This window comes from Toxotes jaculatrix, chromosome 3, assembly GCF_017976425.1.
Source record: "Toxotes jaculatrix isolate fToxJac2 chromosome 3, fToxJac2.pri, whole genome shotgun sequence".
Taxonomy (NCBI): Eukaryota; Metazoa; Chordata; class Actinopteri; family Toxotidae; genus Toxotes; species Toxotes jaculatrix.
In genome coordinates, this window is record NC_054396.1 from 8,857,314 (window position 1) to 8,871,497 (window position 14,184).

At 42.6% G+C, this 14,184-nt stretch overlaps 1 protein-coding gene across 1 annotated transcript in view; it reads right to left on the bottom strand.

Moving 5' to 3' along the window:
- slc25a26 (solute carrier family 25 member 26) overlaps window positions 1–14,184 on the bottom strand; it is a 55,409-nt gene that overhangs the window by 30,667 nt on the left and 10,558 nt on the right. The gene's annotated exons all lie outside the window — the stretch shown is intronic.

Genomic DNA, 14,184 nt, shown 5'->3' on the forward strand with positions numbered 1-14,184 from the left:
TTACTGCTATATTATGAAATCCCAGACACAAATAACACTATTCTGAAAACCACGACTCACACTCTAACTCAAGACACTCAAGACACTGTGGTGCAATCCTGAACCCAGTAACTTACACACTCATTCTGCTCTCTTCTTGCCACCAGATGTGGAGCAAATGAGCAAATGATTCATGAGCCAGAGACGTCTGCTGGATCCTCTGTTAGTACTTGATACTGAATGACCGTTCCAAATCCATTTGGCAAAACCTCCTAAACCCATGGATTAGGAATTTACCAAATGTACCATTTCAAATGAGACCATGTGTACTCTCTCAAATTTAATTTATACAGAAAATAAAGATCAACAATGGCTTTTTTCAAATGTTTAAGCAGTCATTTTAAGAAATAGTGAGTTGCTAAAGAGTTTAAGCTGAGATTAGAACGACAGATTTCCTGTTTTTCTAACGTCCCATTCAGAGCCGTTTTCAGCTGCACCACAATCTATCAGTCCCCACATTTCCTTACACTCTGATACCCTTTCAGCAGTAGTAAAACTACACACCCTGGGGCCTTGAACATTGTCCGCAAAAATGTCCAACACCGTCTTCAGCCACACACAAAAAAACAAAAAAAGAAAATGAGATGAGATTTGATTTTTTTTTTTATGGTAGCAGGAAGGATGGCTGGCCAAGCTGGTCACCAGAGCCCTGGATGCTGAGGGTCTCTGTGAGAGAAGCAATCAAAAGCAGACAAACTCAACAGTGTCTCACACACATCCTGGTTAGACAGAGGGTAAGGTGGAAGAGTTGTGAGGGGAGAGTTAAGAGAGGAGAGGAGACGAAAGGAGAGGAGTTATTTAAGAGAAAGCAGATGCGAGTCAGATGGTGAAGTGATCAACAGCAGCCTTAGTCAAAGAGAGGAATCGCTATGGGCCATGAGACACAACACACATACACGCACACACAGTATGGACATTGTTAGGACACTGCATTGACTTCTTTTCATTGTGGACAGCCTAACCCAAACCCAAACCCTAACCTTTAACCAGGACCAGGACCTGAACCAAACCGGTCCCAACATTGTTGTTTAAAGAGGTCCTAAAGACAAAAACACACGCACGCACTCAAAAATCATATGGACTGGTCAGGCAGAGCAAAGCCCCAAGTCTAAGTCCACATTTATTACCTGCTAATGCAACAGGACTGGAAGCTGGATTCACTTGCCAAAGTCATTCAAGCACGAACACACACACACACAAACATTCAGGCACACCCACATTCCTTGTGCTCTGTGTCACAAAAGTATGACAAGGAACTGACTTTGGTGACACACTGATAACAAACAGACAGAGCTCAGATTTTAATATGTTGAAAGTTGATAAAGTCATTCATCATGTCAGAGAGGCAGGTGGTGTTGGACACCTCCATACGTTACTGTGCCAAGTGTTTAACCTCAGTGTTGGAAAATCACTTAGCAGGAAGAAGCCAGACCTGTTTGTCTGTCAGCTGAAGGACAATGAATGAACATATGAACCATCACATGCAAGTACAAGCAATTCTAAAAAAAATCAAAACAAACAAACAAAAAAACAACACCAAAAAAAACACAAACACACACACACGTTTGCATTCCCTGGCACCTTACCCTAAACTTAACCATCAAAACTGAATACCTAACCTTTCAATGGTCATGTAAGTACACACACACACACACACACACACACAGGCATGTTGCTGGTTAGTGCTATTCTAATGAAGTAAGACAGATGTGCGATAAGGATACATGTTGCAATACCCTGAGCTCTGAGTAAACAGTGAGTAAGGGGGGCAGCAATTATTTCCCCAAAATAACCCCAGCTGGACTGTTTTTCGACCACCAGCTTGGGCCAGGGGATGAAATAATATATATTCTTAAGATTTTTTTAAAAATATTGATACGCATCATGACAAATGGCAAATGTATGCTAAATAAAAAGTTGTGACATGATATGACATTACATGACATGATCTTACCATCATGACACGATTTTACTGAAAGAAAAAAAAAACAGAACTAGTTCAATTCGGGTGTGCTAGCCAGTTGGATTTAAAAAAAAAAAAATAAACCCCTGTTTTAACAACATATGGACTGTTAATTATTTTCCTATTATGGAGAGCTCTACATATGTTATGTTATGTTACTAAACACCAGACCCAAGTCATGAATATACATATGAACTAATGTCACACCTAGTTACCGCACTGACGACACACGTTACACCTGACAGTGACGCTGCAAAACCTCTGGCTAAACACAGGAGCACAAGAGGAATCTGTATACAGTTCAGTAAGAGAGAGGCTGTGTGTGTGTGTGTGTGTGTAGCACCTAAGTACACCTCAGGGACAGAGGGGTTCAGGGCCTTTTAAATAAATAAACAAACACATAAATAAAGTCAATCGATAGAAGGAGCCTGATCCGGCACTCTGGGCCTGTGTTTGGCCTCTCACTTCATAAGAGAGGCCTGGGGGAGAAAGAAAGGGAGAGGGGAGGGGGAGGGAGGGGGAAACTGAGAGTACTGGGGAGAGAGAGAGAGCAAGAGAAGGTAGGATTACTTCTCTCTTGGTGGTTGTATAGTGCTGGTTAGTGGAAGCTAAGGCCTCCTCTCCCTTACAGAAAACAGACCCCCACGTGCTCTTGTCTCAGTTCAAGCACGCACACACACACACGCACACACATATATATACACACACACCTGTCTTTTCACTCCCCTGAGGCACACTTCACACAAATCATACGCCTATCCAAACCTAAACCCATAACACATACAAAGCATAACTCCCCTTGTGCTCAGCGCAGTTCCGCAAAACCTAAATTTGTCACAGATTAGGGAGTGTTGGAGGCCACGCAGTTGTGTGCATCCTCCAGCTTGAGCATGTGTCCCTTGAAGGCCTATACTGTGTAACTATGAGGAGTGTTCAGCCTTAAGCGACTAGCAATCACTCATCCCAACCTTTTCCAACTCCCCGGCGCTGTAGAAACTAGAACGTGTGTGACTGCACTTGCTGAAGAATTCCACCTGACAGTTTTGAATGCCAAGGGCAGAGTGTGTGTGTGTGTATGTTTAAACAAGCCAAACTGGGGAGAGGTTTGAGCGCCGGCACTTCTCCCATGAGCCAATCAAATCGCAGCTGGCCCCGGTTCCCATAAGCTGCTGCAGCTCGGCAAATGTCGGCACAGGGCAGTAATATTTCTGACAAATTAAGACTTGTTCTGTGGTGGAGGGGACGGAAGAGGGGGAGCAATTCCATCGACATGAGAGAAATGCTTCCCAGAAACTCTGAATAATATTTATGTTGCGCTGGTGATTTTTTTTCTTCCTCCCACCTGTGTGCAGCTCTGTGCAGCTTGTTGCTTCAAAATGGATGCGTGATGCAGCAGAACGGGCATAAGTACGAAGGGAAAACACACAAGCTCCCAACAGACACCTGACACTTCTCTTTCTCCCCAGCCTTTAAATAAAAAGGGAGCTGAAGTAAACCCTGCTGCTAGTGAAGCAGGAACATTCAAATGTGACGTAAAATGTGATTAAAAATGAAAAAAAAAAACAAAAAAAAAAACAGAGAAAAACACAAACACACATTTCATCACAGCACAGCACATTTAATAATCTATATGCCATCTGTCTGCATGCTAACAGCAGGTATCTGCATGAGAAGAAAACGAGGTGGTACAATTCTTCTTCTATTAAGACTTTTTGTTTTCCTTCCATGACGTTAAAAACATGACTGTTTGAATCTGTCATAGCCACTGACAGATGACATCAATGGCAGAGTGCATATTAGCCAATGAATGGTGGTGTGGTGTGACACAGGATGCCCTGAGGGTCAACCAATTAGCTGCTGACAGGAAGTGAGACGTATGGCTGCCTGAGGATCTGGCTGAGTCTAGCAGACAGACGTGGGAGAGAAGACTGAGAGTGAATGTGTTGGTGCTGAGGGGCGTAGCACGGGAGAGGACGGTGGTGATTCCGCAGAGTTAGCCTAACAACACAGCTGGTTGACAATCTCAGAGGCTACTGAGCAGCACACTCCTTTGTTGCTTACCAGCAAATGATCCGTGCACTGACAGGAAGGCTCGGTATCATTAACGAAGCCAGAGCTCAAAGAGAAAGGCTCACAATTTTCATTACTAGCTCTATTGAGAGTCAAAAGTTCCAATTTCTCTGGTTTTAGCTGCTGCCCACAGTGGCTTTGGCATTGCCTTTTCCAATTGTGTTTACAAATACTTCCATTTAGAGAGATTTTAGACAAAACATTCAGCCGAACGGTGCCAACTATGCAAACCCACAGCGTGGAATGAGTTTCAGTATAGATGATTTATTGTGCGAGCACTGGTGCAGACAGTCTTCTGAATGAGTGCACGAATGGCACTTTAGTCTAAGACAAACTGAAATGAACAGGAGAAACATGGTTATTTATATGAGCTACAGAGACTGGGGAACCAATATGAAGCCTTGGCCTGCCGTAAATCAGTGGCAGTGCTTAACTGCAATGCTAACCTGAAGAATAAAAATTGACACAGACAGCAACAAACTAACTGGGATAACTTAGACAAAGTGGAACACACAGCTCTAACCAATCCAACCAGTCTATAATGAAGGACTAAACTTTACCATGGGCTGCAGATTTTTGTCAGATTCTACTGCAGACTGCAGCACAAACTTTTGAACTTACGTAGCTGTTAACATTGTCAGCAAAGGTTAGCTGGTAGTCAACGAGTTTACAGCTCATTATTTGGTCTGAAACCTCCCACTCACACACAAAATGGCACTGCTGTTCAACTGTTCTGTATTTGAACCTGTCATGCAACATTGTGGTTGTACATGTCAGGCAAAGTATTTGCATGCCAACAGCGCTTTACTGTAACGCTGCACCATCATGCCAATGCAGTGAACACTGGAATGATCTGTAGGTACGGCTGAAAAGCTCCATGTTGGCTAAAAGCATAAAGTTTCGAATGTGGAGATAAAACTTGAGTTAAGCAGGCAGTAAGATCCAGAATAAGGCTGCTTGCTTTGATATCTCCAGCATGGCACACGCACGCATGTCTGTGTGAGAAAACACACACACACACACACACACAGTGTTCTCTGGGAGAAATGCCCACAGCAATAAAACACAGACCAGAGTCATTCCAGCTAACCAATCACTGCCTGAAGGGCAACTGAAATGTTTCTCTCCTTGTTTCTCACAAACACACACACACACAAACACACACACACACACGCACACACACACACAAGCATATCTTATCAGCTGGGAATCAGATAAGCACAGCAGCAGCACAGCTGGAAATAACAGAATCTCCATAGTGAGACAAGTGTATACTGGCAGTGACGCAGCCAGTTTGAGAACACACACACACACACACACACACACACACACACACACACACACACACACACACACACACACACACACACACACACACACACACACACACACACACAATAGATGAGTCTGCCAAACAAAACCATGTATGGACCTGATCAATTTGTTAGGGGCCTTGATAAAACACAACACAAGGCTGAGTTGCTCTTAACTCTTTTAAATGTTAACGTTAACTGTGTCAGTTGTCTCTGGATACACACAGGTCACTTTTCATTTATCTCCACCTGTGGAGCTAACTCCGTGTACAGCCTTGTTTAGCATCATCACTGCTGCTAACTGCCATTTCTCACAGGAATATGCTTCATGTTAGCTGCCAGAGCTGACAGATGTCTATCAAAGGTGGCATGTGGTTAAAATAAAAATATGAATGTGTGTCACAAGTATATTCAACTGTCAACAATTATATTACTGGGTTGCAGCAGCTGTTTTATTTCAAAATGGTAAAGATGTCTGTATATATGCTGCTATTATGACATTGTGGAAACATGTTTTCTAACCTGGTACTGCCTCTGCATCCTCTGTTGTGTGTAAACAGGAAACCCATCTATAGCTGTTAAACTCTGACACAAAAATGCCAAACTGCTGGTGACACCAGACAAGGGAGAACCATCAAAGTCTGAAGGATAAAGCCTCTGAAAACCATGAATATCAATCACTGTAAATGGAGATAGATCAGTGGATATTTGAAGACACTGACCTGCTGGTTGCACTAGAAACATCCATGAAAGTTATTTGGATTCTTCCACTGGGGACATTTAATATCAGAACCAGTTTTTTAAAGATTGTTTACCTCAAAACCAAAACTATCAACCTCATGGTGAAGCTAAATGAAAAGTCAGATCACTAAAGTCAGCAGACCTCATCCTCTGGAGACCATGATTGTCAGTGCATATGTAATGGAAATTAATCCAATATTTATTGAGATATTCCAATATAGACCAAAGTGGTTAACTGAAAAATGTTTTTTTGGGAGAAGGAGACCGTCTCAATGTTTATAAAATATGGAAGATCAGTCATGAATCTGACATTGTTCAAATTATTATTATGGCATATCGAGCACAAATATTAAACCAACCCTTTGGCTCACATAAAGAACAGCTCCAGCTTGCCATGAATGTAGATGAGTGTTGAATTATGGATTGGTTTGAACTCCTAACCTCAGCTGGGGTTGAGTGAGGTAAATGCTCGTGGTGCAGGTGACACTTTATATTTCTTTTTTCCACTGAACATTAAGCAGTGACATCACAGCGTGACCTTTGACATTCAGGTGGTTTGTTCCAGATGCTTTCGGGTCGTAAGCACTGCTGCTAGCAAGATGATGATTGTGGCTGAGGAAACGGGGGCAGGCATATGGCTGCCTGGGTGGGGGCAGGTGTTTCTTCTGGAGAGCCTCATATGACTGTCTGGTTAAAAGAAAAAGGGCACTTATGCAACAGAAAACTACAACAGCAGTAATCGTAACGCAACTGAAAAATCCAATTCTGATTAAAACCAACTGAGGTTTTGGAAAGGAGGGGAGAAAAAGAGAAGGAGAAGGATGTGCATTGTTGCCTCTCATGAAAGTGTAGTGGTGCTGTAAAAAAGAGTTAGGTTAACCTCTAATTACTGGGTGCTTCCCCTGTCTGGCTATTGCACAGCGCTGATTTATCCTCCTTCCACTCCCTTAGCTCTCACTCTCTCCTATCATTCCAGGATAAAGAGAAAATAAAATGTTACTTAGAACGGATCTGACTGAGGGGTTAACTCATGTGAACTTTATGATGGGCTGACTGACTAAGACAGGTATTACAGTAATTAGGTAGTTAAGGTATTATGTCACTGTAATGTCTACTGAAGTCAAGTGGAACAGGTGTCCAATTCAAACAAAATCCACATCCGCACAAGTATTGCTCTCAAGGTAATAATGCATCGCTCTCAATCCTGTGTACTGGCACCACATTCCAACATACAGGAGCAAAGTCTTGACACTTACTTCCGTCCAAACCGCTGCTGTCCCTTTTCCCTTCATTCCAGACCTACTCCCCCTTTCCGTTAAACATAGTCTCACCCCCCACCCTCAGTCCCTTGCCAGGCCAACGGGGCTGCATGCTATTAGAAACACATGTGGAGCACCAAAGTTTTTCTGCTTGGGTTGAGACAAACATGCATAAAGTTGTGGGAAGCAAACATAGCCCCAAGTCCCGGAGAAACACACACACTAACATGGCCACCGTGGTCATGTACGCAGCACACACACGCACACACACACGCACGCACACACGCGCACACACACACACACACTCACACAGTACAGCGGAGGGGAGAGGCATAAAAACAACTGTAGCTGTCAAAAACAACTTTGTCTTTTTCTTAGAAAAATATCTGGCAGCAGATATTGGTATTAAGTCTCCACACAAAAACACAGCAATTCACAGTGAATCCCTGCATTACGAATTATATCCACACTGATGGATTTCTGAGTGGACTGAAGAGCTCAATGGGGACAAACGTGCTTAACGTAAGTGTGTGATCCATGGGTCTCCGTGGCACAGACTTCCAATGCATCATCCTAAACGGGGAAATGCAAAAAGCCCTGAACTGTCCCCCACCAAGTCTGCACCGAGGAGCAAGCCCACGTGGGGTCTGACAGAGTGGCAGCTCACTCCTTAAGCCCATCTGACTGTAGAAATCATCAATAAGGCCACATGTTGATCTAAGGAAGGTTATAATGAGGTTTAGTCAGATTTGCGCCATAAGTCTTCTTACCAATGTGCATCCCAATAGGACTGGCTGCTGTGAGCCTGTATGGACGTATGATGAGACAGAAGAAAACAAAAATGTGAGGATACGATTGTATTCACACAGCTACACTAATGTGAATGGCAGGTGCACTGTGAACAGAAGCCCATCCATCCGTTATCCGGAGTGACAGTGGGAGTAAACCATCAATCCCTGGAGTGAAGCGTGTGGTAAAGTGATAGAGATCATCCAGTGAATCATACTCTCTGGCTTAGGAAGGCCATCACTCTTTTAACGAGGGTCGGCTCAACCTGCAAACAACTCAAAGAGGGACAGCGTTCAAAACTCAAATTCCATAACTCCAGCAGGTCGACAAGACCGCAGATTCATCAAAGACCTGAATATTGTTACAACTCACGATCAGGCTATGACCTCCCAACAGCAACTGTTTCTGTTGTTAGGTTGAGTAACAGATTCATATTACCAATCAACTGGCGAAGAAAGACAATTAGACAGCAATTCTAAGGGGACAGTTTGACATTTTTGTAAGTTACACTTGTTCATTTTCTGCTGAGCTGGAAGAGAAAATTAGTAGTACTCTTTTGTCTGTATTGTAAAAATGAAGCTACCACCAACCACTGAGCTTAGCACATAGAATTTAACCAACAACCAGCACCTTTAAAGCTCACCAGTTAACACTTTGTATCTTGTGTGTTTAATCCATACAAAAACCAGTGTAAAAACGTCAGCTTGCCGCTTTACAGGAAGTTATGTGCTGAACTATTTCTTGGCCGGGACCAGCTGCCAGGGAACCAGCAGAGACTCCAGAAACTTACTGGTCCCAGCCAAGGAAAAGTCTGGTACATAGACCTCTGTAAAACAGAAGAACATCAGATTTGTATGGATTACACAAACAAGATACAACATGTTAATTAGTGAGCTTTAGATGTGATGATAGTCGGACTTTGTTACCTTTGGACAGTGCCAGGATGGCTGTTTTCCCCTTTTCCACTCACGCTGAACTAACTTCACCTGCTGCTGGTGGTAGCTTCATACTTTCATTTATGTGCTCATGACCCACACCAGACAATACACTAAGAACACATAGATCGCTGACTCTTCTGTTACTTCTCCATATCACTTAAACAGTCAACACACACCCGCGCGCACACACACACACATCTATAGGTCAAGTCATGTCAAGGGTCAAATCTGCAGAGGTCAACAGGTTTTCTCAGCCCTCTCAGGCTACTCACTGATCACAGTGTAAACAGATAAGGTAGCACCAGTAGCTCACATTCTTTAAAAGATTCACTTCCATCTTTGAAACCAATAAAGCCAGACTCTATTTCACAGGCATTCTACTGGCTTTCAGAGGCTGATAAAAACCTTATTCTGTGACTGTGTAAAAACAAACAGCTACAAATTGAAAATGAGTCTTACAAACAGTCCAAAATGAAACACGAAAAGGCGCAAAATATAAGTGAGCAGTCATCTTGTAGGCATTATATTTAATTCAATCGACAGTTTAATATTTCCTTTGGTTTAATTTTTCCTTTTTCCAGTGCAATCTTGTGACACTTTCCACTTCATTTAATCCAGTCTTGTTAAGCTTTTTTAAGGTGTTGAAGTCATTCAGAAGAGCTGCTTTGCTGTCTGGCTCTGACAGACTAATGGCAGCTGCTCTGACAGGGTCCAACTCTAAACACAAAGCAGGAGGAAACCTCCGCTCCTTCACACGTGTCCCACAAATCCAGCCTTTACATATGTAGAGAAAAATAAACACCTTTTGCTTCCCCTGCCCCGTCTCTCTTCCTCCTTTCTGCTCTGTCTCTCCTCTGCTCCGTCTTAGTCATATGAGGGTGTATAAACATGAGCCTCTGTGGATCAGTGCGCACAGAGACAGGATATGAGAGATTCCCCTCACCTCTCCCTTTTGAACCTGCGTCACAGACAGTGAAAAATGGCTCCTTTCCAAAAAAGGGCCATAGAGGGGTCAGCTCTGCTCTGCTGCATGTCTGTTGATATGGTTACAACTAGTGGTTGGCCGATTAATCAGTCGGCCGACTGATCGGGCCAATATCTCCCATTTTGAGATATCGGCATCGACCGATGACTGCAGTCATGAGGCCTTGTCAGCGTGGCTGCTGTGGAACGATGTTAGCACTCACCCTTGTGTCAGTTTCACCGTTCTACAATAAAGATACTTTGAATGGGCAGACGTGCCAATGCTGGATGTAACACTACTTTAAAGCTCAGTTCATTTAATCGGACACTCTTAATAACAAATAAAGTGTTTACTCTCTGTATTATTAGATTGATTCCGGTCTTTCAGTCAAAAAATGCAAATAGCGTTAGCTGGGAATTACACCAGCAACAGCAAGCCTTCAACCAGCCAAACAAGTTTACAGGGGTCAGAAAACTATTGTATTGTATAACTGTGAAGTTATACTTGAAGTGACTGGGAGGTGGAGCTGCAGCAACGAGGTCCCGCCCATACAACCACCCAACACAATCAGGAAATCAATCATAGCTCTCAATCTTGGCGTTAAACCTTTCTTTATATAGCATCAAAATAACTAATAAAAACCAAATTTGCCAGAAAAATGACACCTCTCCCATCCTAAATGACAGCAAATGCAATCTAAAACCATCACTGGATAGCATTGAATATATATAATACCCCGCTCTCCCTTAAATATCAGTCACGTTTTGAAATCTACAACATTAAATTAAGGTGACCATGTATATTAGATTGTGATGTGCATGGAATAATCGATTGATAGATGAATTTTTTTTATATTTGTTTTTAACAACAACATGATACCGGCATTATATATCAGCCATCAAGTGCCCTGCTCTCTACGTATCACCATCAGCCATTGGAAAACCCATATTAGTCAACCACTCGTTTCAACCTCAGCTTCTCAGCAGAGGAGGTAGAACTCCCTCACTGCTCTGTATGAACTCTGACAATCATAACTCAGTGTCCACACCACAGCAACTGAGCTGTCATTACACAGCTGTGATTGCACATACCGTACACACAAACATGAAGACTCACACACACCAAGTTGCACCATTTAAACCTGAATCCAGTGTGACTGAGGCTGAGCAGGAGGGTAAACAACAAGGGAAATCAAACACACCACAAGGAGGTTAGACTAGGGCCCAGAGGGGCCGAAGGACCCTGCAAGGAAAGGAGAAGGAAAGTAAGAGAACTGGGTCAGGGAGCATTTGTACTGGTTGTGTGCTGAAATGATTAGTCAGTTAGATTAACTGATTTGTCAACCAACATAAAATTAATTGGCAACTATTTTGACAATAGCTTTTTTTTTGAATGAATATATTACAAATGTTTTATTTTAGTGGTTTCTCAAATCTGAGGATCAGATGTTTTTCGTTGACTCGCATTACAGAAAACTGAATCTTCAAGTTTTGGATTGCTTATCAAACCCAACAGGAAATATAAAAACTTCATCCTGAGTTATAGTTATTTATGTTGGCCATTTTTCACAATTTTTATAGACAAGACGATTAATTGGAAAAATAATAAACAGATGATAGATAGTAAAAATAACCATCAGCTGCATACAATATGATGCTATTAACTGGCATCTACTTTGGCTACTTTAACATTTAAGTCTTTTTAAGCAAAAATGTGAACACATTTGCAAAAGTGCAACCAATTCACTGGTTCAAGCTTCTAAAATGTACATATCTGTTGTTCTACTAGGGTTTCCATGGTCTGTTGGTGGGGATAAACAAATTGTGGTGGGAGAATCAAAATTATGTATGTTATGGCCTTTATAGCTGGAAGTGTAGAGGAAAAGTCTTGTTCTGGAGGGTCATGGTGGAACTGATCCATAAAAACCTTAACATGAAATCTAAAACAGGTCACGGCTGCAGAAATCCTGGAGTTGAAGCAATGTAATTTCACCTGTTGGTGTCGGTTCAAACCAAAGTCAGCACGTCTTTCCCTACAGCCATAACTTTGATGGAGGAAGCAGAGAAGGGATTAACTAAAGATTGAAGAGGATAGAATAAAGAGGAAGAAGAGGTATGGAGGGGAGGAGTCTGGATGGAGAGGTGTTTCATAAGCCTGGCCGCCAGATCCTCTACCTCCTACTGCCAGGTCCCAGCTGTTGGGTTGGAGAAGCTCTGAGGCTGATTCAGAGACTGCCTTTAGAAATATATATATATATATATATATATATATATATATATATATATATAAAACACCAGTAAAGGAAAGACCAGAAATACATTTTTCATTCCAGTGGTGGACTTACTTAGCTCGCTCAATTACCTTCCCTCCTCTCTTCCCTGTCTATGTGCTTCCCCACTTAAATGTGTGAAAAAGAGGGATTCAGATAAAGTGGTTTCCAGACTGTGCAGGTGAAGAGGCACAAGAGTGAGAGATATATGCACTGCGGCCGTATGTTATAGTCAATCGCATGATGTTCCAGGTGCTTGAGTCAAAAAGTGTCAGACCCCGTCAGCTTCACTTACACCCATCCCTCTGCAGTCCTCGTACCACCACATTAATAAATTACTATCTAATAACCCATCTCGGGCTCATTACTCAAACTCAAATTGGAGCAGTTTAGATCAAATCTGAGATCAGCTCGCAGCGCTTTTGATCAGAAAAATAAAGGGCTCTCCATAAAAAAAAAAAAGGCCATCATTTTCACCACGGTGACTGCAGCTCATAAATGTCATAAAGCTGGATTGGTGTGATGGGGGAGCAGAGAGAGAGGAGAGGGGGAAAACTTAAAGAGTGGGGAGAAGAGTGAAAATCAGGCGTAGACATCTGAAGCTGTACTAATCTTACAATGCCATCTAGTGGTGACAGGTGATTTTATCCACAAAGAGGCGCTAGAAGTGTCCTTAGAGATTAAAATTTGGAGATCCTGACAACATGACAAACATCACAAGATGAGAAAATATAATTAGAGTCTTGATTAAAAAAAAAAAAGACTCTATTGATTCATTAAATGAATACAAATTTACATGAACAGCTTATATCTGGGACCTTGAACAAGTATACTCTTTTAGAAAGTCCCGAACAAAGTCTTGCTGATGTTAATTAACACGCCCTCGGTTTTCAGTGCAGAATAAAGTCATTTTTCACAGCACAGCTTTATTCACCACAATCTGAATCTCACCGATTTCATGCTCTATTCAGCTGGAACCCAAAAGGTGCTGACTCAGCAAACAACTTGACAGAGTAGACCACAGCAAAGATTAATGTGGTGCAAAAGTAAAAATTTAGTCGATAATCCAGATAGAGATTTTAAATAAAAGTTAAGGTCTTTCAGGGTGTGCTGCATGAAATCCAACATGAAAGGTTTAAAGCATGTGCAGGTGGCTGCAATGAAATAGAAGTGGGATGGTGCTACACAGCGAACTGGATCGCCAAATTAGTCACACTTCCACTTCCAACTCCAGTCCAGCCTGCCCACTGTGGTAGATCCTCTCACATCCTGCACTAATGTGATATCATGTCCACCAGAAATGCCTTCTGAAGGCTGCCTAATGAATATATAGCAAAGAGAGGACCCCAATTAGTGGGCCAGCTAAGGGAGGGGGGAGGCGCCACGCCATTCCACATAAACAAACTTATCTTGACAGGGTCGCTTCGCCAAAGGAGGGAGATAGGCGGATAGCGAAGGAGGCCGAGAGAAAATGAATTACCTTCCTGACACACGTTAAAGCCAATCACTGCAGAGCATCCTTTGCCGTTCCCGCACCCCAAATCCCTGCCGCCACCGTTGCGTTTCATCTGCCAGTGTTAGTATGCATACAGGCCGTGCGCCAGCCTCCAAATGTATTCATTTATTCAGAGCCCCTCGGAGAAATCACAGTGTCTTGTTGTCCTTTTTTCCCCGGCTGTCCAGATGGAATTTGCGTGAATAACATCAGTTTAGTGAGGCAGAAAATAAGTACAGGCTAGCACAGCGGACGGGACTAGATTACACCCTCTCCCACCTCCCCAAAAACAGGATGGAAAGACAAGTGTCACCTTCATATACTCCTTTCTCCCTCTTCGTCTG